The sequence below is a fragment of the Perognathus longimembris genome, chromosome 2 (genome assembly GCF_023159225.1).
Source record: "Perognathus longimembris pacificus isolate PPM17 chromosome 2, ASM2315922v1, whole genome shotgun sequence".
NCBI classification, from domain to species: domain Eukaryota; kingdom Metazoa; phylum Chordata; class Mammalia; order Rodentia; family Heteromyidae; genus Perognathus; species Perognathus longimembris.
This window is the reverse complement of record NC_063162.1, coordinates 26,595,216-26,619,771: the sequence shown is the minus strand read 5'-3', so window position 1 is coordinate 26,619,771 and position 24,556 is coordinate 26,595,216. Positions and strand designations below refer to the sequence as shown.

The 24,556-nt window shown below is 38.5% G+C and overlaps 1 protein-coding gene and 1 pseudogene across 2 annotated transcripts in view; one reads left to right on the top strand and one right to left on the bottom strand.

Annotated features, from left to right (window-relative positions):
* The window catches only part of LOC125346243 (cytochrome P450 2C3-like), a 74,229-nt gene that overhangs the window by 23,880 nt on the left and 25,793 nt on the right, over positions 1-24,556 (bottom strand). The gene's annotated exons all lie outside the window — the stretch shown is intronic.
* Positions 661-21,209, top strand: LOC125342116 (annotated as a pseudogene).

The following is a 24,556-nucleotide window of genomic DNA, read 5'->3' as shown; positions in this document are numbered from 1 at the left end:
TGAGTTCAAACCCCAATACCACAAAAATTAAAATTTTAAACTATCTGATGTAGTCAATTTTGAGCAAATATGATATCCTTACAAACATACCTTTACTTAAGCATTACTTTCCTAACAAGATATGTTATTATAGTAGGACCTGAGTCTTTTAGTTGTGCATTCTGTGGTTGTTTTGTACTTGAGTTTAAACATCCTTATAACCCATTACTTCCCAAGTTCTCACTAATCTTAGAATCAAGAAATGTACTCTGTATCTGACTTAGGTAATTCCAACTGCTCTGTACATCACTTTTATAATAAAAATGAAAAATGGACAGTTTTGGAGTAAAGTACTTATATATCAAGTCTTTAACTTTAGCACTTCTTATTCATGGCTGTACATTGAAAGCAGGTAGGTTTGCATTTCAATTTAGCAATATTTGATCTCTAAAAAGTGCACCAAAACCACAGTCTCCTGTGTGTCCTCTGAAATGAAGGACATGTGTACAGATCATTCAAACTTTACCTCTATCATCTGGACAAAGTCTAACCTGAAGAGACAGGGAAGTGTCTACCTAATTCATTACTAATGCATTCAAGAGGCACGCCTAACAGTGCTGAGAGCACTATAAAAGGTCTGCATGCAAGCTCACAGTACTCTCAATTAGAAGAGAAGCCTCAATGGGTCCAGTAGTTGTCCTGGTGCTGGGTCTCTCCTGCCTACTTCTCTTTTCCATATGGAGGCAGAACTCTGGGAGAAGGAAGCTCCCTCCTGGCCCCACTCCTTTTCCAATTATTGGCAATATACTGCAGGTTGATATTGAAGACATCATAAAATCTTTAAGCAATGTAAGTACTCTTCATGTGCCCTCCCCCAATGGTCTCAGTCACTAAATTGTAAATGTTGCAGCCTTCTCCCCATCTTAGTTTAACAACAGTGTTGATGTTTGTTTGTTTTTCTGAATATTCTCAGTAAGAAAGGTGTTGTGGTTATATGTTCACTTCATGAAATCATATACCTCATTAGACATGGCTTTTGATTTACAATGATCACAGAAGTTAACTTCTTTGAGAAGTTGTGGATGACTGAAAGGAAATATCTGTGAGATGAGATAACAAAAACACATAAGACCATTTAGGGGAGTGCTGATAGTGTTAGAATCCACTTCGATTTTTTTAGAAAACACTTGTCTGGGGCAAACAATGCTGCTTGGTGAGAAATGGCTTTGGAAGGTGTGTCATGTACTGGGGAAGCCTCTGTGGGGCCCAACCTCTGTCTTTAATGCTAGTAGATCCCAAACTGCACTTGACTATAGAAGCAGCTGTTCTGGTTTGCCACAGGAAATGAGATTTTAAACAGTAAGAGATTCACAGATTGTCTAGAATCAATCATACGGTCAAAAGAGAATCAAACATTTCTCAAGCATGGAATATTAAGCAGAAGTTCAACTATGAGTCTTCTATTCAATATCCATGGAGCTCTAGAAATGAATTTAGAAACCATTGTTCTTTGTGGCTTTCTTTGTGAAACATGACAAGCCTTCATTTTGAGTGAAGAAGAATTATAACGATGTGTCGGCTGCCTGGTCCGTTGCATGGCACATGGTAGGCCATCTCTAAGTGGCAGCTATAACAAACCTCCTTCATAATGCATGGACTTTAGAAATATTTAAAGTTGTGTTGGCAAAAATAATGAAGCATAAAAACAATGTTAGTATCCGTTTTGCTCAATCGGAGGAGTGAATGGTGATGTCTTTTCTAGTATTTTTGTTCTTCTCATTTCCAGTTCTCCAAAGTGTACGGCCCTGTGTTTACTCTGTATTTTGGCATGAAGCCCACTGTGGTGCTGTATGGATATGAAGCCATGAAGGAAGCCCTGATTGATCATGGGGAGGAGTTCTCTGGGAGAAGCAAAGTCCAAGTGACTGACAAAGTTAATAAAGTCCTTGGTATGTGTACATCTGCATGTGTCTGTGTCTATTTGTGTGTTGGGCAGAGGATATGGGAATAAGGGGGATGGAAAAAGATACCTGAAGGGTTCTGTAGTCAGAGTTTGCCCATCCCTGTGGCTGCCATCTGCTTCTTCCTCTTCCTTGCTTGTGTTCTCCATCCATGTTTCTGCTTCCCTTCATTCAGGAATTTTTTTCAGCAATGGATACAGATGGAAAGAGATGAGGCGCTTTGCACTCATGACCTTGCGGAATTTTGGGATGGGGAAGAGGAGCATTGAAGAGCGTGTTCAAGAGGAAGCCCGCTGCCTTGTGGAGTAGTTGAGGAAAACCAACGGTGGGAGCTGCTTTATATCACTACTTTAGACAAGGAATATAAATATCTCCACTAATTCCCTTCTGTCTCAGATTTGGATTCTTTGGTTTTCCTATCAGAAACCACAAATGTAATTTCTTTTGTTGCTTTATGCTGATACTGGGGCTTGAAATCTGGGCTTTAAATTAGCTCTGTTCATGGCGGGTGCTTGGTGCTCTATCATTTGAGCTACACCTCCAGGTCAAGCTTTGTGCTAGTGAGTTACCATACATGTCATAGGTTTGCTCAGCTTTGCTTTCCTGGGCTGGGTCGCAAGCACAATCCTTAGGTTTCAACCTGGTGAGTAGTTAGGGTTCTAGTCGAACCGCACCAATATCTGAGTAGATAGATCTTTAGGGTTTCTCGTCCAAAGAGTTAGGGAAAATTCATTGCTCATATCCTGACTCAAGGTACCTAGTATAGTCATTACATAGGAGTGCTTGCTAAATGAACAGAGTGGTAATGACCCTATCAACTTTAGAGACTGTTGCAGAGAGGAAGCTACATAGTATGCTCATTTTCATTGACATTTGTGATTCCTAAGTACCCATTCCTATACTTTTGGATAGTCATGCTGTGGTGTAATACATAATTTAATTTCTTTTATTGTCTCTTACTATAATTCACAACAAAATATTGTTCTGTAAACATAGTGCAATTGCTACATGTCAACATTAGTTATTTCTTCTTATCCAGGTTTTTAGAGTTTTTATTTACATATTTTGAGTAACTATGTGCTCTGTCAGGAGTCTGGAAAATACACAGATGGATTAAATGATTCAACTAGAAAATTTTCACCTCTTATGATCAGTTTGTTATAGTCCTCTCTTAGAGTATTCTATCTCAATTTTCAGTTTTGCCTATCACTTTCTTCCATGTTTCTTAGATTTTATGTTAAAAATCTCATGCTAATTACTCCCATAAACAAATCCACTGACCTACAGTCATAATGGATATGATTATCCACTTGGATGCTAAGTAACTGTTTAAATTCATTCTTCCACATAAAATAAAGAGTGAAAATCAGACTTAACTTGTGAACGACAAACAGATACACTCAGAAAATCTCAACAATTTCCCAAATAACCAAACGTTTCATAGTTAAAATAGAATTTTTCTGAGAGCTTAGACTTAATTCAGTCTCTAAGTAGCCTACACACATACAACCAACTCAACAACTAATATATAATAAAAATGACCCACACCAACTCACAATTAGCGTCTATAATTTAAACTCAGTAGCAACTTATATATTGATTACTTGCTTACAGCTATTTCACCGTATGGAAAGTGCAAAAATTAATCCTTTAATTTATCTGTCAAATGTTAGAACCTCAGAGACAGACAAATTTAAAATATACATAAAGTATTATTCATCCCCAAATTTCAAAAGTTCAGCCCTGTCCATATATTAAGTTTGGTGTTTGATTAGACTCACTGTCTATTTCCTAAGGAAGGGAAATTCACTCTTAAATATTGAAACGAAAAAGAAGGCTCCCATGTATTAATTTTATGTTTATGTTTGCCTTACCTGAGATTTACATTTAATACAAGGTTTAAATTTAGTCATTATTTTTCCCTCATACAACATGAATGCATTCAACTTTTTTCTTTGGTTCCTTCTAGCAGTTGAACTCTGGTAAAAATCTCTCTTCCACTTCTCTCCATTGGTTATTCAAAAATGCTACAGGCACCTAATATTCTGTCCCTTTCTCTCTCTGTCATGTAGTCTACAGGCTTTGCAAACAGATATATTACTAGCCCAAATGATTGACTATTAGGTATATAAAAGTCTTCTTTTCCATAAAGAACATACATCTTGGATTAAAAGGCTTTACGTAAAAGCAATTAGTATAAACTTTCATTATTTTCTTACTTAGTTTGTACTGGCCAACTCAGGCTTCAGGTAAATTGATATACCAGTTTGATATTGAATATTTGGCTGTTAGAGGAATTTATACATAAAACAGTGATAAAATTGGTAAAGAAGACAAAGCCTAAGTACAGCATTTCATATGCATGTTTCAATTTGTTTCTAATTCCTCAGGATCACCCTGCGACCCCACCTTCATCCTGGACTGTGCTCCTTGCAATGTGATCTGCTCCATTATTTTCCAAAATCGGTTTAAATATAAAGGCCAGAACTTCCTTAACTTGATGGAAAAATTAAATGAGAATGCCAAGATTATGAGCATGCCATGGATCCAGGTAAAGCCAAGATCTTTTCTTCCTAAGAAAGCACTTACCTTTTCTTTTTATTTTAACAGACCCAAATTAAATAAAAAGCAAATAGTAAGGTGAATACCTGGACATGACAGTCCAACCTAAAGAACTGTAGAGTACTATTCAGGAAGTCACTGCCTAGGCCAACGTGTTCTTCTGGTCTTCCCATTGTATTTTTGTAGTATCTCCAATGTTTCAGGTTTTATGTTAAGATCCTTTATCAACTTTCATTTGATATTACTAAAGGGCAAGAGGTAGGGTTGTAGTTCATTTTCTGCAGTTACAAAATAGATCAATGACATTTGTAGTAATTAGTTTGGGAAGGAAAGGATGAGGGAGAGTAACACAGGAGCTGAGTCTGATCTAGATATATTACATGGCCGGTCCTGTTGGCTCATGCCTAAAATGTCATATAATCATGAGACTGAGACCTGCAAGATCAAAGCTTGAAGCCAGCCAGGGCAGAGATGTCTGCCAGACTCTATCTCCCAGATAGCCAGCAAAAACTAGGGTAGGAAATACAGCTCTAATAATAGAGCACCCACCATGAGCAAGAACGCCAAGCAAGAGTTTGAGGCCTGAGTTCAAACCCCAATACTAGCACCAAAAAGAAAGATGTATTCCATTTATATATGGACATGTCAACATGAAAGCCTTTGACAAGTAACTGATGTTAATAAAAATGAAAGAAAAAGAATATAAACATCTGAAAAAGATGTCTAAGTCAATATTTTATACCCACTGAAAAGTACAAATACAGGATTGACTCAAGTTAGTCAACTAAGCATTAATTCTATGTTTCCCATTAAATCACAAAGAGATATTCCTATAAATGGCTTTGTTCAGTTCCAGAAAGATGCCTAGTCAATCCATGGATATACAGGTCTTTAGTGAAAGCTTACATTTCCCACAGGTTTGTTTTCCAATCAGACTTCTCATGTTCACTGGGAAAACGTATTTTTCCTCACAGAGGAAGCATATTTGGGACAATGGAAGCTATTAGAAATCGCTGAGTAGAGTCAGAGTATTTGATGATTCCACTGTGGTCCTAGATGATTGGGTAGTCTGGGAACAAATGACAAAATTGAATTCTGAAATAATCCTCACAGTATAAAACTGTTTGCTTATTATAGTATTTATTTTGCTACTTAATACAGTAAATACATAAAAGTCGCCTTCGATTTCTTTTTATATGATTTTACATGTTTTTACCTGCAGTTGTTCATGTGAATTATTTATCTTGGTAATTAAGATGAATTGCTAAGGACCAATAAACTATCACCCAACCCCTCCCAAAAAATTTTTCATAGTGTTTTCCCATGTACTGATTCAGCATGACCTAAATTCTATAAGAATGTAGTATAAAATATAAAAAATAGTAATATAATATAAAAATTATAACTATGTGATCAGGGAGAAGTTCATTAGATGCTCTGGCAGGGGGCTGAGTTTTAGGGTATCCTTGAACCCCTCTCACATTCGATGTTCCATCAGTATTTCCCTCCAAGATGGAAGCCATTGAATATTTCTATTTATAGCCCAGTTTTCTATAATATGTATAGTATGTATATGCAAATGCATTTTTATTCAATAAATAATGTTTTATTTTTAGATCTACAACCTGTTCCCCAATCTCATTGGTTATGTACCTGGGAGTCATAAAACAGTAATAAAAAATTCAGATCCTATCAAAAGTTATATTTTGGAGAAAGTAAAAGACCGTGAGGACCATGTTAACAATCCTAGGGATTTGATCAATTGTTTCCTGATGAAAATGAAACAGGTAAAATGTGAAAAATCCCCACAGTTATTTGAAATCTTGAACATTTTTTGTCACATTGAATAGTCAGTGTTACTAACGATGTTTAAACAATCACACCAGCAGTGCTTGTAAAAATAAGTTATCAGTTATGTAAATGAGTATACCCTAAGCATCCTGGAAAACTTTAAATTAATTTTTTAAATAATTAAAATACACTCTTTTCTTTATAAAAAAAAATAATCTAAATAAGGATAAGCAGAATGAAGAGGAAACAGGTGAAATAGAATCAACTGCAATGAAAAATATTGTATCATATAATGATGTGTGTCATTATTTTATGATGTATAGAATAGAAAACCTCGTTAGGGTGGTCTTCCTGCATGTTCTGTAAGTCAGAATTGGCCTTGAAGAAATCATTCTGGAATGATCCTTAATTGGTTATGGTTCATTATCCTTACAAAGTTTTCTTTCATTGTTTAATTAAAATATGTGTATATGCATCACATTATTATCATATACTTTATGGACAAATTAATTGTACAAAGACTTCTATTATGATATTTTATATGCATATAATGTATTTTAGTCAAATTCACCTCTTCTATTGTTCCTAAGTCCTCTTTATTCTTTGTATATAGATTTTTGTAAGTTTCATTATGATATTTTCACCTAACATAAAATGAATATTCTATGTATCTAACATAGATCTACAATGCACATAGATAATGCATATGTAATACTATACATATGTGAATTTGTGTGTGTATATATACATATTCTGAAATCAACTAAGTATAGTTGATTCCTTATTAGTTACCATGGGGACTACTATAATAAATTTATGAAATCTAGTGTGAAATTACAGCAAATTAGTTTCTGGCTACACATTTAATCCTCTCCAAATTAAATTGCAACCTTCTTAGTTTTTTATTTTTTCTCACAAATGACATCCCTATTGTATTGGGTACCCATAGCATCCATCCATAATTATTGTCCCATACATTTCCTTTAAAATGTATATGAACTAAAAAGTGGTTGAATAAAAATACAGTACAATTCACATTCTTTTTTATGTGTAGGGTAATATTTAGCAAGGATATACATTTCTTGATATTGTGTTGATTTATTGTTCAATAGGCATTAGTTTCTACTTGAACTAACTCCCCTTAGCACTTCTACTATGGTAGATCTATTCATGACAGATTCTCTTCTTTCATTTGTCTTAGTAGTATTAACATCTGCTGCATGTTCATAAGGATATGAGCTAAAATTAGTGTTTTAGTCCATGGCATGGAATCATTAGATATTCATTATTTTTTTAACATTTATACAGCCCAGAATATAATAGGCTATGAGCCCTGCAACTATTAAATCTCCAAATTCATTTTTTTGAATAATTACTTATTTATTGTCAAAGTGATGTACAGAGGGGTTACAGTTTCATACGTAAGTCGGTGGGTATATTTCTTGTAGAATTTGTTACCTCCTCCTTCATTTCCCCCTTCCCCACCTGCCCCTTTCCATCTCCCCCCATGAGTTGTTCAATTGGTTTAGACCAAATGGTTTTATAAGTATTGCTTTTGGAGTCATTGGTCTTTTTATCCTTTGTCTCTCAATTTTGATATTCCCTTTCCCTTCCCTAGTTCTAATACCAGTATATACAATATGAAGGGTTCTCAGATGAGATACAGTGATATCACGGGGGCAATCACAGGCAAGGGATGCTGGAGGATCATCAAAAAAAAAAAGCTATGATTTCACATGGCATATTGAAAATAATTACAACAGTCATATAACACTCACTTCCATAACATGGAGTTCATTTCACTTAACATCATCTTATGTATTCATAAGGGCATTTTGACAGATGGAAGTTTTAATATTGGTGGTTAAGCACACTATCCTAGAGTAATTTTACCTTAAGATTTAAGACAATCATAACATGATTTCCAAGAAAGTACATAAACTGGATATTACCAAAGTTTGTTTAACTTAACCAGTTTAGAAAGCACATGAAGTCGATATTATCAAAGGAGATGGCTTTCCCCAGCAGCTACAAAGGTTCAGAGATGCAGTTTAATTATTTTATTACACATTTTTAGACATCACTACAAGTCATCTGGAGATTATAAAAGCATGATGGATTTAATGGAGGCCCAGGTACTGCCTAGATAATGATGTAATTTGACCATTTAATTAATTTCCTCACTCAACATTTAAAACTGCAAACTTGATGACAACTTAATTTCATACCACCTTCTTAGTCCTTGGCACTGCTTTACCATACTCTATTCTTTATACCATGATAAGGTAATGTGAACACATTTTGACTTCATGGTTTAGTGTCTCTTGAGCTCATGCATTCCTAGTAATTCCCTCACAGGTTCCCTAGACCACCTGACTCAGTGCTTCCCATCTGCTGGCCCATCTTGTTTGGATGAAGCCATTCTTACTCCTTGTGACTCCTGAGTTTGGCTGCCTTTTAACATTTTCACCACCAATATTGGAAATATATAAATTTTTTTATACAAGAAGTTAAATTGCAACAGGGAGATCATGGATGAAATCCTAGCTACTCAAGAGGCTGAGATCTGAGCATCAAGGTTTGAAACCAGCTTGAGCACTAAAGTCCCTGAGACTTTCATCTGCAGTTAACTAGCAAAAAGTTGGAAGTGGAGTTGTGGGTCAAGTGGTTTAGCACTAGCCTTGAGTAAAAAATCTCAAAGACAACACCCAAGCCCTGAGTTCTAGCCCTAGTATCAATAATAACAATAACAAAACAAAGTTTAATTGCATATTCTTACTTCAAGCTTATAACACCTATGTCCCTAATTTCCCTACTTCTATTACTCAATTATCTGATCCTTTAAAAAATAGAGTAAATTTAGTTATCAGTGGTTTAAATAATTGGTGAGTCATGACCTCAAATACAGTCTCAGTACCATATCAGTTAGAGTAGGAACAGTACAGTAGCCCTGAAGCCTTAGGCTCAACTAGTGTACCACCCCCACTATGTCATTGTTCATTTTTCTTAGTCCTTTACTCTCCAGGTTTGTATCACTGTGAGATACTATAGATTCACTGTTATCACATGTGCTGGTAAATAGTATAATTGTATCAAACCCTAGGAGCAGGAAAATCACAAGGAACCACTGGAATTTACTAAGGAAAATTTGACAATTGTTGCATTGAATTTGTTTGGTGCTGGAACAGAAACAATCAGCACAACACTGAGATATGGCCTGCTGCTCCTGATGAAGCACTCCCATGTCACAGGTAGGTGGGCAAATAGAGACCTAAGTGAATTTCAGGAAAATATAGGAAAGATGCTGCTAGGGGTTGCATTGTCAGGTAAGTCTCACAATTCAACATCCTATGCCACCAGCTGTCATCAGAGAGAAATGATGAGAACAAGGCAGTAGGGAAAGCAATAAGACTCTCATCTGGCCTCTGGATTTTATGTCAGGTACTTGTTGGAAAACAACTCCAGCACAAATTAACATATATGTACATATTGATTTTAGACCAAAATTTCCAGCTTTTAAAATAGGTCAGTTCTTCTATATACTTTTCCTCATTCTGACTATTGTAATGATGCTGAAATGCCTAAAATTTGAGGACCCCCCCCCCAAAAGACCACCAAGAAGCCGATTCCAATGCAAAAGCAAAGAGTCGACTATTAGCAAACTCGAGCTCAGACCTATACCCACATGGACGCAGCCAAGATGGACAAAGGCCTCCAGCACAGATTACACCAGGTTTTATAGTAAACAAGTCTAGGGGATTCCCAGTTAAAAAGACAGGTAATTGGTTAACCCTTAGTGTGTTATCTATTCCTGAATTGCTGGACAGCAAAACAGTCAAAGTTTGCAAAAGACATCTGGCATCAACCTTCTCCTGTTATCCACCTCGGGACTGTTAGTGAGGGGTGCTGCAAGGGACTTTTGGCATCAGTCCCCTCCTGCTATGTGTTGGGCTCCCCTCTTCACCCTCGTGCATATCCCGCCCCATCCCGCCGGGCGGGAAAGCTGGAGTGCGGCCCAGTGTGCAAACCTTGAGGGTGCATAGTGGTGAGACACCTCTCCTCCCCTCAGTCCCCTAAAGAATGACACAGGATGCAAGTGCGAGCATCTCAAGGTGAGCTTCTGGAACTCCCACCAGGTTTACTGGGGGGGGGGCATATAACAGTAATGGCGGCAAGAAGGGGAGGGACTAACTGGGTATTAATGTCCATCACAGTGATGTCATGGAACTTCCCGCAGAGGCGGAGACTACGGCCCACAGAACCTTCTTGGGCTCGGCCTGGTGCCATGGTAGCACACGTGCTCACAGCCAAGAGGCGGGGGCTGGTTTGGCTGCCTCTTCTGGTTTTGGACCCAGAAGGAGATGGGAGTGTCTAGCAGCCAGGAGTCCCAGGTCTTAAAGGTATAGCCATCCCCTACATCTCCCTCTGTTTTGTTTTTCAAATTAGCAGGAGATGCTGTAAACATATGGCATATGTAGGCATGAGGCAAATGCTGACATAAGATATATATGGGGCCCCTTCCACAAGGGAAGGGTAGGTGAAGGGGCCATCCATTTGGCTCAGTCTGGAGAAATTGGAGTCTTCAGTCCGTTTCTGTGCCACTCAAGATAATGCAGGCATCGTTCCCCTTTTGGTGGTGAGGTAAATGCAGGTTTAAACTCTGGCGACTCTTGTAATCCACAGCAGCTGATAACTTAACACATGTAATTAGTAAAACATTTTTTTCATAAACATTGAAGGCAAGGCACTAAACCCTTGCACCTACTTTGTAAACATTTTTATCACAAACCCTGAAGTAAGGTGTCTAAACCCTCACACCTATCGACTTCCAACGTGAGCCTCTAAACTCAGCAGCAGAGTGAAAGGCAAAAGGGAAACAACAAGGTAATAATACTCCATTCCAATTTTCTGCAAGGCTGCAGGCAATATTGTCACAGCAAAACATTGTACCAAGGGATGCCAGGCGGGGTCCAGGGAGCAAGCAGGGCTGGCACTGGTCCACCGCTAATGTACATAGTCAGGCTTTGCACACTTCCATGGAAGAACAGGGAAAAATCCACCACGATCTCTGTTTTCCTAGTGAGAGAGCAAGGAGAGACATTTCTCCAGAGCGAGTGCTCCAGGCTTAATTTCCCAACCTGGAAAGGCACATACAATGCTTCTTCCCTCACTGTTTTGGGAAGATTTACAATTTCTTTTTTGTGTAAATTTAAGATATTTAATGTAAGCATAGCTGTCCTTAACTAGTCATGGGGTCTGCCCCCCCATTTTGTTTTTTTTAAAAAAATGACACAGGAGGGCACCAGGCTGGGAGTATGGGTGAAGGTCATTTCTTCAGAAACTACTTCCTGCTGAAAGGGGGCAAAGTGGCCAGGGGCCCCTGATTTGCCTGGCACCATCCATTTTGGTTGGCAAAAGTCCTCATCATTACCATGAGAATGGTCATCAGGGCCAGGGTGTCGTGATCTCTGTCATGATCTCCTCTGGCCAGCTCCTGTTGCTTGGGCACAACAGTGTAGAAAGTTGATGGGCTTGAACTGTAAGTTCCCAGGTGGTGACTTTAGTGAGGGATGTTATTCTGTTAAAAGAGACTTTTGAAAAGGTCAGGCAAAAGACTGATAAATTTATGGGGCTAGTTAACATGAATGGCATAGGAGAACATACTCTGGGCATAAGCCAGGAAAGTTCCATTCAGAATATAAACCCAATTGTGGCCAGTTACAAGGAAGGAGGGATAGTTGAAGGAAGTGTTTAGGGATAGTGGTCCAGTTTGGAGTAGCCAGTCAGGGGCTAAAATAAATATATATATATATATATATATTTATAAATATATATAATATATATAAATATAATATATATAAATATATATAAACATATATATAAATAAATATATAAATTTTATATATATATATATATATACACACACACAACTGGCAGAAAAAAGGAAGATGGACAGGTAACTATTCCTTTTAATCTCCCGGCTCTGATTAGTTTTGGAAGGGCGAGACAAGGCGACTCCGTTTAGGATATGACATCATTTTCCTCTTACTCCTCTCCATATCCCTGTTTCCTGGACTGGCTGAGTCCCAGGAGTTCAGGCACTTGTTGTTGGAATGGCATGCTCCCATGCACATTCACGGGGTTTGAACTCAGGGCCTGAGCACTGTCCCTGAGTACTACCGCTTGAGACTAGTGCTCTACCACTTGAGCCACGATGCCACTTTTAGCATTTTGCTGGTTCTCTTGAGCCAAGCTTTCAGTCTGGCTCTTTGCTGGTCAATTGGGAGATGGAGCTTTAGAGAGATTTTCTTTTGCCCGGGCTGGCTTTGAACTGCATTCTGAGGAGTTCTAGTCATAAGCCCTTTTTTTATATCCAATTAGCAACGAGGAGAGCACCAGGAATAGAGCCCATCTGTAACTTGTTGAGAACTGACCAAAAACCACTTGTCAAAGTTTTGTTGTAACACTTAGAGAAAATGAGATCTATGTGCCATCAATTTAAATCATACCATTTGATCTTACCGGCAGGTGGAAAAGAGCACAAATGAATGATAATTGAGAGGGAAAAGATTCAGGATAATGTAAAAGTCTCAGCTTTAGCAGTGGCTGTGTCTTCCATCCCAAATTAGCAGGCTTTATGCAATGTGTGATGGAGTCAGGCAGGAGAGATGAGTTGGATTTGGGTGAGGCTGTAGTGGCACCTCTTGGAACCCTCTGGACAGGCCGTCACCTCCTGCTGGATTGCCTGCAAAATTCTACACAGACTGATTATACACATTTAAGACCCCCAGCATTTCCTGGTTGGTTGTTCTGAGTATTCTCTGGTGTTTGGAGGCTGATGCCCTTCTGGTTCAAGTAGGGTAAAAGGATTTTTCTAATCACAAAATCCACATGGCTAGCTCATATTTTTTTAACCTATATTCTGTGAAGCAAAACGTTAATTTTGGGTCAGGAAAATTTAGGTTAATAGTCACATTTGTATAAAACGATTTTGATTCCTCGATCTTAAGAGTTTATGAGAGCACAGGAGAGAATAATGGAAAAGTAAAATCTTAATTTATACCAAAGAATTGTCAGAATCAGATGCACACTTGACTTTTAACACACTGGTTTTACATCTTAGACATATTTGCTGTACCCAAACATGACCAGTTTGGGTTAAAAACCTGTTTTTGTTTTGCTTTTAAGTTTTATCAACAGATAGACATAGACATACAGACACACAGACAATGTGCATAAACTTTGAGCGCTCTTAAAATTGTTGGAGGTGGGGGCTGGTTTGGCTGCCTCTTCTGGTTTTGGACCCGGAAGGAGATGGGAGTGTCTAGCAGCCAGGAGTCCCAGGTCTTAAAGGTATAGCCATACCCTACAGCTATGTATACATTAGTTACTTATTGGGGCAGTAACTTGTTCAGAGTCCCATTATTCATTATCTTAATTGCCTGATGGAGCACCTGGCACTTCAAATATCTATCTGCTGATCTGTTGCCTGGGGAGTTTACATCTTTCCTGGAATTTGGGTCCTTGACTTGTTTCCTAGAGTCTGCATTTTGTCACTGAGGTGAGGGGAAGCTATTGGCCCTTACCTAGTAACAGAACTTTGTTAGTAGTTAATCACAGCTATGAGAAACATATTCCAGTACACAGCACAATTATCAAACAAGCCAGTGAAGCGTCTTACAAACAATGGCTAAAGCATCCTAACTTTAACTGACCTCTGGTCAAATGAAGTCTCTCTGGCTACCTTGATTATTTTAGACTGCATTTTGTTCAGGCTTCACATTGACATGTTCTACAGTAATTCCAGGAAGCTTCAGGGCCTGGTCAGGCCCAAGCTACAATATGGAGGTGCAAAGCTGCTCAGGATCCTCAATACCATAGGTCAAAGAACTCTTGTCACCATGCACAAGTAGACGTCCTGAAATTAATGAGGGTGTCAGTGATGAATTCCAATCTGAGACACATTAAAAAAAGAGACAGAAAGATATTATTGAGGCAGAAGGAACTTTACCATTTCAGAAGTCTAATTCTCTAAAACTCATGTTTGATAAAGTAAGAATTTTACAAAGGCATTCATAATTTTTTTCTTTTACAATGTTAATTTACATTTAAAGAGTTCTAGTTGTGGAAACACTGTATTCGGGATTAGGAAATAATGATAAAATAACTTTAAATGAGAAATCATTCTCTGAGGACAAAAAGGAGAGGAGAATACTAATCTAATAAGAATTCTTTTCCAGAATCCTGACACTCAGAGTAGATTCAGTCATCTAAAACCAAGTCAAAGAAAATCATGGGCTTCCTGGGTAGACCTTACATTTCAGCCTACTAATAATTATGAAAAAAGGACAAAGATTCTCTCTGGATACTTCCTGCTGGCAAGGGGCATCGACATTAGGGGTAAAAGGCAGAGAGATGTGGTCCTCTCCTAGTGAAGGAAACAAGCAGCACTGTGACTTGGTGTTAGACACAAGTCCTTAAATGAAATGTGGAATGAATCTCATGAGGCAGGGGCTGGATAATAAATAAATAAACATATATATTAGATAGCACACTGCTAGGTTTTTTTTTTAAGTAGGTAGCCGATAAAGGAGAATGCCACCCAGTACTCAGGCAGGAGAGAAAAGTTTATTACCTAACTGTTGGCCAGTGGCCAAGGTGATGCATAGCGGGAGAGAAGGGAGAGAAGGGGCTATCCCCACTCAGCCCTCCCTTATCTAGGGCAGGGGCAGGGGGGTGTGGCCAAGTGGATTAGGATGTGACCTCAGGGAAGGGGAAGGTAACTGCATTTAGGTCTCCAGGTTACCCAGGTAACTGGGTGGAGACTAACTAGGTGGGGGCATCTGCATGGAGCCCTGGGGGAGGGGGGGAAATGGACCTTACATACACACACACACACACACACACACACACACACACACACACACACACCATTTGGGATAGAAAATTAAAAATTGGATGACTTGGCTAATTTGGCTAGTTCTTATCTCCTGCATTCCAGGCTGTCCTGGAGTTGGCTGAACATATCCCTAGCCACTTCTGACATCTGGTGACTAGGTAGGGAAGAGCATGCTAGACTAGAGCTGGATTGGGGTGGTTAAGAGGCCTGAAGCTCCCAAGGCTAACAGCCCTGAGTTGAAGACTCACTATAAATACAAATAGCAGGTAACAAAGGCAAGAATGTAAATTACTGTCCATGGACATTAGACGGGCAAGCATCTATTTCTCTTGATTTCCGGTTCTGGTTAATTTTGGAAGGGCGGGCACAAAGTGGCTCTATTTGGCATCTGACACCATCTCCTCTAACTCCTTTCCAGGGCCCTCATTCCCCTGGCTGGCTGGGTGCCAAGGGTCCCTGGGATGGCTCATCCCAGTGGCATTCATGGGGTTTGAACTCAAGGCCTGGGCACTGTCCCTGAGCAATTCTGCTCAAGGCTAACACTCTACCACTTTGAGTCACAGTGTCACTTCCAGCATTTGGCTGGTTAATTAGAGATGAGTCTCTTGAGCCATGCTTCCAGCCTGGCTCTTTACTGGTTAGTTAAGAGATGGGGTCTCAGAGGGATTTTTCTGCCTGGGCTGGCTTTGAATTGGAATCAAAGGAGTCTTCACCACAAAAGCCCCTTTTCACTTTCAATTAAAGCAAAAAGGAGACCAATAGGACTAGAGATTGCCTGTAACTTGTTAAGAATTGACCAACAAATACTTGCCAGAGTTCTGCAATGACAAAACCCAGTAGATGTGATGTAGTTTTAGCACATTAGGATTCCTTGGAATATAGTAACACCTGGCTGCCTGGAAAACCTGATTTCTGGTGACCCTAACAATGCCTACGTTAGCCAAGTTACTTTAACTAAAGTTCACAAAAGGCTCTCCTGGCCTGCACCTGTTTCACTAGCATAACAACATAGCCAGCTGTTTCCAGGTAAGGCTGGATAAGATTTACAAATCTATGTATTGCAGAAAGAGTGTTATATAAGAGTCTTAGTTTTTACAAACCCAAAGCAGTCTTTCACCAGGAATCAGCTGTGTGTCATAGAGTCAGGTGGGGGTCCCATCTACTTTTACCACAGCAGTAGTCAGGATGGTCCAGGCAGGAGTGAGGCCATCTTCCAGGTTGGAAGAGATGGACTGGATCTGGGCTTGGATGGATTGTCACACCTCCTTCTGGGTTGCCTACAAATTTCTATACACACTGGTTAAGGATTGGAAATCTCCCTGTATTTTGCTGGTTGCTTACTCTGAGTACACAGGCTTTTGCAGGTATAGGTTAGATGGCCATAAAGAATGACATGCTGGTTTTCCATCAGTGTATAAATCACAGCTGACTTAATTACATACCAATTTTGATAAGCTTTATCTTATAAGAATTTAAGACATACTCGTACCATCTACTACATACTCAAATTTTGGAGGTTTCTAAAGGAAACCATTTTTGTTTCCTCAACTCCTTTCTCAAGGCCTTTTTACTTACTGATTCTTCCTTAATTTGTGTTTAGTTACAATTGCCAAAAAGCAAGTAATTTTAAAACCATGTTTTTATATGTTTTACACTCAGACACACAGACACTTGTGCACAGCTTTAAGGCACACTTAGGTTTGTAAAATCAGCCATGAAATTTTCTGGAATTCCAGAGACAAAATGACATTATTTTGCCCCATCATGATGGAATCATTTGGTCAGTTAGAAAAACAAAAACTTTGCCAGTAAACAAAAATTTTCACAGATTATACAATGAGAAAACGGAGAAACCACATTTTGAGAAACCCATTCAGCTCCAATGGAAAAGTGAAGTGGGGTGCCATGGTGATCTGAGAAGGCCAGGAGACAGGAGACAGGACCCCAACACAGAAACAAGTGGCATGGTGTAATGGTACCTGAGCTGCTTGGAGACACATGGGGGGTGGGGAAGGGCAGGATCAAGACTCTGCAAACTTTGAATAATTGAAACAGGCAGCACAAAATGGCAACTGAGCTGCTCCGGCTACAGAGGTATGGTCTGGTTTCCATCGTGGAGGCCTCCTGCTAGAGATTCAGGAAATATACTCCTATTATCTTATTGAAGATTTCTTATTCCTTGTTGAATATTTCTTATTCTTTTAGCATGGTCCTCTTCTTTTTTTTTTTTTTTTTTTTTTATTTTTTTTTTTTTCTCAAATTTTTATTTTCAAACTGACGTACAGAGAGGTTACAGTATCATATGTTGGGCGTTGGATACATTTCTTGTACTGTTTGTTGCCTTGTCCCTCATGCCCCCAGTCCTCTTCTTTTTCTAAGTCTATGTTTTATAAGTTTGATCTTTCAAGTTTCCCAAGTGGACCTATATGTTCTTTTCATACTTGTTTACTTTTACCTAGTTCTTTATCCAACTATTCTAATACATCTACTTTGTCCTTGAGCCCTGATGTTCTGTTTTCAATTTGATATCCTCTTTTTGTTTGACTTTTTTTATTAGATTCATTCAAAGCTTTTCATTTCCAAAATTTTACTTTAATTCTTATTTTTTAGGTTTCTGTATCTTTATTGAACTCCTCTATATGTTGCCTTGTTTTTCTTACTTCATTCAGATATTTATTTGTATCTTCTTAATATTCACTCATATTTCCATACATGTGCTTTTTCATTTTATTGATCATTCTTGTTATCTTGCTTTTGAGTTTTTTGTACATTCTTCTTCAAGATCCTTTGTATCTATTTCTATAGGATTGATAAACTTTAGGCATACTTGCATTTTTTTCATATTTTCTGTGTGGATATTTATTTGATCTGAAGCCAGTTCATTGGTTGGAAGTCTTCCTCACCTGTAGATCAGTAGATTGAACTAAGTGACTTTCATTGTATCTGTCACCTCATAAATGTTTCATTGTTTTTGATCATGGAGCTTAAACTCAGGGCCTGGTACAGTTCCTGAGCTCTTTTTTGCTCACAGCTAGTGCTCTACCACATTGAGCCACAGCCCCACTTCCAGTTTTCTGATGGTTAATTGGAGATAACAGTCTCATAGACTTTCCTGTGTTGGCTGGCTTTGAACTGCAATCATCAGATCTCACTCAGATTTATATATATATATATATATAAAATTTATATTAGTTACAAGTTACACACAAATATATACACATATACATATATATAAATATATGTAAATATATATATAATTTAGCTTAGCTTTTCTGTGTGTGTTGTTCCCAGGGCACAACAATAATGACATCACTGACATCTGTGCTGCATGACCACAAGGATTTCCCCAACCCAGAGATGTTTGACCCTGGCCACTTTCTGGACAAAAGTGGTAACTTTAAAAAAAGTGATTACTTCATGCCTTTCTCATCAGGTAATGAAACTTTATTTCCATATCTCAAGATAACTTTGTGGGGAGGCTTGATTGGACCTTCTCTAAAGCCTCCTTCAGGACTAGTATATATGTGCTCTGCTCAAGATTAGGAGCAGCACTCTCAATGCCCATGAACTTTCTTTCTTCATGATGCATCCTCGCTGCTGGATCACATTAGTGGGGCTCCCATTTGTCTGTGTATTTGTCTCAAGTTGAGTAAGGTACCTCATAGATCCTTTGCATTCTGTCTTTACATATATCATAATGATCTTTTCCTAAAAAGTAAACCTCTTTTAGACTGCCTTCATTCACAAGGAGAAAGATGATCTCATCACAGGTCCCTCTCATATCATTTGGTGGCATTTGTCCCCCTCAGTCTCCTCTCTACAATGAAATGTCTCCCCAAAGACTCAAAAGAGCACCTGGGGCAGCAAGGGGAAAACAATCACAGATTACCAGACAACAGGGTTTGCAGCAGGAGTACTAAGCAGACCATCATTTCCTTGTACTCTAATATTAAAGAGAAAAATGGAGTAAGCAACAGACTAAGACATTTAGGTACTTCAAAGGGGACAAAGAGTAGACAGAAGACAGAGCAGAGCATTTGGTAAAAAGTTATGAACCACAAGAGCAGAAACTGTCAAATAATCTTATGGCTGTATCAGGAATGTGTGGCAGATACCCTACAAAGATCATAGAGCACCCTGGTATTCTTTCAATCTAAGACATGTGTCATGGATGTTGTCTCTTCACACCTGCAGTGTGTGTGCTGAGTGTATGACTGGGGAGCAGCCTTCCTTCTCTGGTACAGTGACTTTCTGTCTTTTTTGTTTGTTTGCTCATTGGTTTGGGTTTTTTGTTGTTTGTTAGTTGTGGGGCCAGAAGTCAGCACTTGGATGCTGTCCCTGACCTTTGTTGCTAAGGCTAGCACTTCACCACTTTGAACCACAGTTCCACTTATGATTTTCTGATGGTTAATTGAAGAAAAAGTTTCACAGACTTTCTTACCATAGGCTGGTTTCAAATTGTGATCCTCAGATCTCATCCTCCTGAGTATCTAGGATTGTAGGCATGAGCCACTGGCCCCCAGCTAATGCTGTGACTTTTGATATTCAGAAAACATTTTGAAGAGTCAATATTTAGAAGATATTTTGCAAATTCAGAAAATGTTCATTGAATATTATTCTAGGAACAAGTCACATGAGCAATGTAAATGCAATTTCTCAGAAAAGCACACATGCCTCTAGAACATACAAAGTTTATAATAGAAACCTAAAAATCAAATTTTTATAAATAGGATAATAAAGCACCATGAAAATTCTAATAAATTACAATCTATTAATATCTTAATTTTTCACCAACACTGCATGAAGAATTATTAGCATCTACATTTCATATGTGAAGAAACTAAGGCTCAGATAGTTTAAGTAACTCGGCCACATGGGTAGTTAGTGAACAAGTCAGGATTTGAATTCTGAGTTGACTTTGAAAGCAGTTGTTTCTCATCACTACTCACATGTGATGAATTCCACTTGGAGTCTAGAGTAGGTCTATGTCCCCCACCCCTGTAAGTATCACTCCATAGACCCAAAAGTTTGGAGGAAATCTCAAAGCACATGGTCACAGGCCTTCCTAATAAGTAGGGACAATACTAAGAGAGAAGGAATGAGAGTAGGCCTTCTGGTTGAGGACAAACTATAGAACATAATTTACATAATAAGTCAGCAATCTCCAACCAGGCATACAAGCATTTATCATGTAGAAATATTCAATTAAATGTTTACATGAGATGGTAATCTGGTTTTATTTTTAATTTAATTTGGTTTAGCATGGTTTGCCTTTGGATTTTTTTTTTTGAGACAAGATCTGAAAAATATAGCCCAAACTGGTTACCAACTCAAAATTCTTCTGTTGTAGCCTCCTGTGCTGCAATGACAGGCATGTGCTGCCATGCTCAGATTCTGAAAAACAAAGCCAAAACATTTAGTGGTGTGTTATGTAAGATTACATGTTAGGGAGACAAATGATCTGTCTCCCCACCTTCCCTGTGAACCTCCATGAATCCATCTGCCATGCATTCGGTAGTTCATTGAAGGAACACTGACACTCTCTTTTGCCATTTACCAATGCAGTGCTTCATATGCTCACACTTACCTACAGACTCATTTCCTGCTTTGATTTTTGTTTTGTTTTGTTTTTGTTTTTAAATTTCAGGCAAACGGATGTGTGCTGGAGAAGGCCTGGCCCGCATGGAGCTGTTTTTATTCCTCACCGCCATTTTACAGAACTTCAACCTGAAAGCTCTGGTGGATCCACAGGACCTCGAAACCAGTCCAGTCTTGAAAGGGCTTCTTTCCGTGCCCCCTTCATATGAGCTCTGCTTCCTTCCAGTGTAAAGAAGAGCTCTGCTGTTTGCCTCCAGCTCTGCAGTATCAGCAGTTCCCTCCTCTGAGCCGTCACTCGCCCCTTTCCCCTGTCAGGGATGCCTTCCTGTCCTCCCTTCTCACTTCTCCCCACTCCCTCCAGATGCAGGAACATCCAGTCTCCAGTTTGGAGGGCTTCCTGTGTCACTACATAATCATATCTGTAGACCCCTATGTTTATAATAGATTTATTCAATACCCCAAATGCTAATACTTACCTAATGCTGATTTACTAATACGCTAGTACTGCAAAAACATAAAATGGTTACCATGTGACAACTCAGATTCACTTCCCTGTGTATTCTCAATAATAAATATTATTTTTCTTTCCTGGCATCATTCTTGGACCATCCTACTTTGTTCAAAATCCAGTGAAGCACTGAAAGTCACCAGAGGCCCATGCTGTCCACATTATGGCAAGCACTGGGAAGGGGAAGGGGAAGATGGGAGGAAAACTCTCTGTCTGTGTCACCTGTCATATCTGGAGATGTGGATTTAATGAACAAAAGCAATGTTCAGAAGCAGCTCCTCCTATAGGAAAATATTGTGAGTCGCAGACATAGGAAAAAAAAACTCTGAAGGTTAGCATTCATGTCTATGCTTTGTTGTCAATGTGAATGAAAAATTGGAAATATTCTTTTCAATTGATGTTTCCAACTGAAAGCCAGATACGAGTTTATGTTTTTATATTGCTAAGCATCTGCTCTATTATTGTTATTCGTGTACATCACTTAAACATTTTAAGACATTTCATATATGCTTACAATACACTTTGACCATGTCTTTTTTTTCTTCTCTTTTGGCAGTGCTAAGATTGAAATCCAGGACCTTATTCTTCCTAGACAAGAACTCTACTGATTGGACAATGTCCTGTGTCTGTTTTTCTACTTCCTACATGTTGTTTTACACTCAACATGAATATGATGAAAATTATAATGATGGCACTGAAATCACTTCTCCCATTTCATTTTCACAGTTTCACAATTGTGCATCTAACACACAATTTCCCTTTCTTCTACCTTGTCATGTATCACAAGAGAACCATGGTCATTCATCCCTCTGCTGGACCCTTTCCTAGAGAATCCCCTGGGCCCAGCAATTTTTAAGCTAATACTTAAGGCCTAGATGCATGCACAGTCTGTACATAAATCAGTGTGAAGAGTTATACATGTATATATAAACAATATGTGTTTATCCAGGACATAAACAGATATTATTAATGGTTTCTTTTTATAAAATTGGGCTTACTATCAAAGTATATTGAACAGGTACTGGTAGCTCACACCTCCAATCCTAGCTACTCAGGAAGCTGGGATCAGAGGATCGAGGTTCCAAGCCAGCCCAGACAGGAAAGTCCATGAGACTTTCATCACCAATTAATCACCAAATTGCCAGAAGTGGTATTGTGGCTCAACTGATAAAGCACTATCCTTAAGCAAAAATGCATTAATTCCTAGGACCTGTTCCTCAGCCCTAAAAAGGTATTTTGTACAACGTGCCGTTTTCCTGTTGAAAAACATGCCAGTCTAACCCTCAAGACATGGAAAATTGGGATATGATTGTTTTATATTTGAATTAACTAATACATAAAAATATAAAAACTATATTTATATTTATGGAGTACCATGTTTTTATTTTTTGGTGGAATTGGAGTTTGAACTCAGGATCCCACACTTGCTATGAGTATTTTCTTTCTACCACTTGAAACATACCTGTGGCCTGGCTTTTCCTAGTAATTTTGGAGACAAAGTGTTATGTACTTTTCTGCTGGGGCTAGCTTGAAACTGTAATCCTCCAGATCTCAGCCTTGTGAGCAGTTAATAATACAGGCAAGAACCACTGGCCACAAGCTCCATGTTGGGCTGTAATAATTGTATAAACCATGAAGTATTTCAATCAGAAAACTAGATATAGCTCTTAGAACATACAGTATATCATATATAATTTATCTATTGTAAAACCCTTCACAACCCTTGTTTGCATCATGACAAGAAGAGGAGAGTGGGAATACTCACAGCGAATAAAGTAAATAATTTACAAAAGAGCCACCAAGCTTAGTTTATCCAAAATAAAAGACGATTGTCTATTAGTGTTGAGTTACAGTCTAATGGTTTATAGTTCAAAGCTTTGTGAATTGCAAACACTGTTGGATGAAGGAACTCAGAAACTTACAGTTTAGTTTTGTCCTGGATAAAGAATTCATTCATCAAATAGTTTTTGTAAGTTCTCAAGATGAAAAACGTCATATGTTCCTAGCCCCCAGTTTAATCGATAAATGCAGTGATTATGAAACTCTTATTAATTTTGAATGTCAATGAATAGCATGAATACTGAAAAACAGTACAATCTCAGAAAACATTTATCTTGTTTGAACTGAACATTTTAACTATGGGGCAACTTATGAGACTTAGGATTTATGGGTTCTGACTTCAGCTCTACCACTTGCAGTGGTAGATCCTTGTCCAGAAAAATGAACCTGAGGCCTGGGTTATAACATAGGAATAATTTTTCTTTACCCAAAGGTAGATTGAAAGTAACATTCAAAGGCCAATATGTAGCCAATTACTCAATGGGAAAATGAGCTAAGGAGAGACTTCTCAGAAGATGTAAGAATGTCAAGGAAGCATATGAGGGGATGATCACCATCTCTGGCCAGGAAGGAAATGCAAATCAAAACAACTCTGAGATTCCGTCTCACCCTGGTAAGATCGGCTAACATTGTGAATTTGAACAACAACAAATGCTGATGGGGATGTGGGGGGAAAGTGCCCCTACTGCACTCTCCGTGGGGATGTACTAGTACAACCACTCAGGACAGCAGAGTGGAGGTTCCTCGCAAAACTGAACATAGATCTTCCCTACAACCCAGTCATACCACTCCTGGGCATCTGCCCAGAATATCATAAAGACAATTGCACAAACCCTATTCATTGCTGCACTATTCACAATAGCCAAGATATGGAAACCGGCTGGAGGTCCTACAGTGAATGAGTGGATACAAAAAATGTGATACCTATACACAATGGAATTTTATGCAGCTATTAGGAAGTATAATATTATATCCTTTGCAGAGAAATGGATGGACCTAAAACAAATCATGTTAAATGAGGTAAGCCAATTTTATGTTTTCTCTCATATGTGGAAGCTAGATTAAAAAAAAAAAACTAGGACCTAATGAAGTATACAGGTCTCTAGACATGCACACAGTGAAACCAAAGAAGGATAGTCTTATGAGAGAATCAGGAAGGCACAATGCCTATGTGCATCTGATCTTACAAAATAATATTTGTTAAAATGAACTCCAGGAAATGAAAACAAGAGGGTTTTTTCCTTTTTTTACTACCTTAGTTTTCTTTCCTTTTGTTCTGTTTACTTATTTATATGTCTTTGGAAGTGCAAGGGGGAGCTCAGAAATGGAGGGACAAAGGGCAAGCAAATCACCCATGGTCCTCACTGGACACTATGTTGAAAATATTACAACTCATGGGTGAGAATGGGAGGGAAAAAC